Below are 3,748 nucleotides of genomic sequence, written 5' to 3'. Positions count from 1 at the left end.
CACCTTTCCTTCCTATCCTGTCCCTCCTGTATAGCCTATAGCCTATATTTGGTGTAATGGAGTAGTTGAGGACTCTGCCTTCCTGAGGGAATCAGTGGTTGATATAAGACCACCCGTATTACTCTTGCACTGTCTATGCAGATCCCATTCATTGCTGGAGACATATGAGCAGGTGGAGGAATGTCTAGTGTTTTGTATAGGCTCTGGTGAGTCTTGGCTGCTAGAATGACAACTGACCTCACACTCAGCTTCCTGTAGACCTATTGAGCCTGTGACAAACCCTGAACTGAAGGAAGTAAACATGGTATAATTTAGTCTCCATCTCTGAACAAATGAAGCCTAGGGTCAGGGCCAGGTTCTCTATGTCCAAGAGTCTGCCATCTAACTTTATCCCCCACTCAGCCTATTGTGCCTAATATCCAGTAAGGAGTGGCTGGGATGAAGAAGGATAAAGTTTATAGAAATTAGTTTATGAAGCTAGCTGAGGCATGTAGTATAATGATCCTTGGCTCACTTTTGCATTTCACTTTCCCTTTCTTTCCTTCCTGAGTGTAGAGAGAGTATCTCACCTACCTGACACAAAGGGGTTCTGTGGAACACGTTTCCTTTTAAAAGAAATTGCCCAAGATATGGGACATATTTAGAATATCACATTAGAAAGAAGATCCAGCCAAATGCATGTAAATTATGTGACAGTAAAGAACTAGTTAGTGTTGGATAACTTGTACCTATTCTTTAGATTCGCCTTAACAAATGGTCTTTAGTGTATTAAACTAGGAGGAGGAGAACATGGCAACAATTGTCCAATAACCTCATAATTAGTGAAGACAAATTCTTAGTAACTCTTCTTAAATTTGCATATTTTTGAGTTCCCAAATGGCGATTTTTCAAAAGGGCACAAATTGTACAGATCTCACAAAAATCCAAAGAAAATCTTTCATCAAAACTATATTTGAAACAACTGAAAAAACTATTGGTAGTCAACTTTTTTTCTTGAAAAAAATATTGTCAAACCTGCCAAAAAACCATGAAAATTTCCCCCAAACAGAATGATTTTTTTCTGTATTAAACATGGGGTAATTTTTGTTCTCTTAGTTTAGCTTCCTAAATTAAATGACTGGCATGCTTGGCAAATCAGTCTCTGAACCACATAACAGAATATGTATCCCTTGATGAATGCTGGATCCATGAGGTCCTGTTAGCCCCAGATAAGTGGCTTGCTTTGCAATAAGCCTTGGTTTCTGAAGATGGCTGTTATTACAAACTTACTGCCTATTGCTTATGGGCTTCTTAAGACTTGTAAAGCTCCGGATTTAAAACAAAACACACCCTAAGAACAGGTTAAAGAACTTGCTTAAGAACCATTGGGAGGATTAGACACTGAGCCAGAAAACCTGGGTTCTAATTGCATTTTTTATAGTAATTTGCTAAGTGATCCTAGACAAAACGTTTGGGAAACTGAGCCCCAGGGAGGCAAACTGTCATGAGAATTACTGTTCTATAATATCTGTAAAATGCCATATTAGCATGAAGAATTATAAAAGCTAATTGAGGCAAAGGCAGGGACTAGATTTTGAAACTTCCTGGCTCCATGCTGTATGCTAGATTCACTTTTTTGGAAGACGTTTTCTAGAGTTACACCAGTTTTGAAACCAGTGGCTACCATAGTATTTCTATATTTAATTTTGAGTTCTCAGACCTGCAAGGAGAAGACTTCATGGACTGGGGGTGAAAACAAAATTAGCTATCGAAATTTTATGGAGGAGATCTGTGAGGACTTGAAAATAGTATGCAAACTGAACTGGTAAAAATGCATGCAGAAATCCACTGATTTTTAGATAATTTGGGACAACATACACACTTGTAGTCCTATATACACACACCAAAAAAATCTATGTTGAATGACAATCTGTCGGCATGAAAGTCACCTGATAGAATATTGCAAGTAAGGTAGGAAAATGATCTAGTGGGTGGGTGATCAAATGAATGAAGAGAAAGAGACAAAGGTAGCTCCATTTTATAGACATTCACATATTTGTTCCCTGTATACTCTTAAAAAAAGTAAGGGTCTGATCCAATTCCCTCTGAAGTCAATGGGAGCCCTTTCATGGACTTCCAGGTGAGTATACAGCTAGTGTCCCATCATTTCAAATTTAGAGTTTAATCTCATTTCAAGGATAGAAACCTAAACATGGCACAAACCTTTTTTCCCCTAGGGGTCCAAAATAGGCAGTAAAAACAAAGTCATGAACTTAATAGAAATGTAGCCCTTGTAGAGAGCATAGAGTAGCAAACACCAGCAGGCCAAACTCTTAGAAGACATCAGGAGCTTTGCAAGAGATAAGACAGCCAATATTTATGTAGTCTTTACAGCTTAGGTAAAAATACATTATAGCTTTGTAAAAGTGCACTGAGTTTCTCAAACTGTATTCCTCATACATTAAAACTGGATAAGCTTTGCCTATCCTGACAATCTGTCATTGTAAGTTCAATGAGGAAAGGGGAAGGGGCACCAGCTTTTTTCATGCAAATCTATGGGGATTTTCCTCCTCAGTTTGAAGCTCTGCTAAAAAGCTGTCTACTATAGTAATTAAAATTTATGGGGTGGGTGTGGGTTTTTTTGTGGTTTGTTTTGTTTTTTAAACAAAATATCCAGTACACGTTAAATAGGAATGTCACATAAGCAGATTGTGCACACATCTTGAATTCAGCATTTTAGGTCTTAAAATTAGAAAAATACATTAACCCTTGTAAAATTAGGGATTTTAATGTGGTGGAAAGAGCGCACACTTCTGTGATGGGAATTGATACCTATCTAATATGTTTTACATGTATTTGTTGAGGGATACAATGCACTTGTGTTATTACACTGATTTCATTCTTGGATGATTTCCCCTTTGGCATACTAGTGACTGTTTTTCATTGGTTATTCATTCACACTATTGATTAACACCGACTGGACCAATTTATTAGTCCCTTTGAATCCATTTTAAGTATCAAGGTTTTCTAATGGAAAAATATCTCTTACTGAATACTAACATCACATTTGTAAAACATTCACTTATTGTTAATTTATTGCACCTCGTAGAGTAAAGCGGTATTTACCAGATGCATATCCTTCTGTTCCAAATTTTCCTGTTCCTACTATCACTTCCCAGAGTCATTTCATCATGTCCACAGCTTTTATAGAAATATTCCTGACAGTGTAAATCAATCTATTCCTTTCCGCAAGATTTCTGGGCCTTTTCCCAGCCAGTTAGTTTGAAGTTTAGCTTGTCTTTGGGAAAGTTGTCTTCTCCCAATTGAATCTTCCTGTAGAATGGATCATGGATAATTGTGTTCCTTGTATTCAGGGGATTCCTTGTAATCCTTTTTGCTTTACACTGATCCTTGTCCCCTGAGGAACAATTTGTCCTTCAGAAATGGGGAGAGATAGGGAGGGAGTGTGGAGGTTCATCTTGCCACCATTATCTTCATCCCTCACTGGTCCACTGAACGGGCTGGAAACATATCAGTGGTACAAACATCAAGTTTCTGAGGCAGAATCTCCTGGCCTTGTGGCTTTGCACCGGCACTAGTGCGTAGCCTGTTTTCATAGTTTCATAGTTTCTAGGGTCGGAAGGGACCTGAGCAGATCATCTAGTCCGACCCCCTGCCGTGGCAGGAAAGAGTACTGGGGTCAAACGACCCCAGCAAGATGTTCATCTAACCTCCTCTTAAAAACCCCCGGGATAGGAGCCTGCACCAC

General features: G+C 38.7%; 1 long non-coding RNA gene across 1 annotated transcript in view; it reads left to right on the top strand.

Moving 5' to 3' along the window:
• LOC109309561 overlaps window positions 1–3,748 on the top strand; it is a 24,245-nt gene that overhangs the window by 8,320 nt on the left and 12,177 nt on the right. Inside the window, exon 2 of the long non-coding RNA XR_002100963.1 lies at window positions 1,489–1,495. This is a non-coding gene — a long non-coding RNA (uncharacterized LOC109309561). The remainder of the gene's footprint in view (window positions 1–1,488; window positions 1,496–3,748) is intronic.

Source organism: Crocodylus porosus, unplaced genomic scaffold, assembly GCF_001723895.1.
Source record: "Crocodylus porosus isolate Cpor-Errol unplaced genomic scaffold, CroPor_comp1, whole genome shotgun sequence".
Classification (NCBI taxonomy): Eukaryota; Metazoa; Chordata; order Crocodylia; family Crocodylidae; genus Crocodylus; species Crocodylus porosus.
This window is presented reverse-complemented; position numbering and strand designations above follow the sequence as displayed.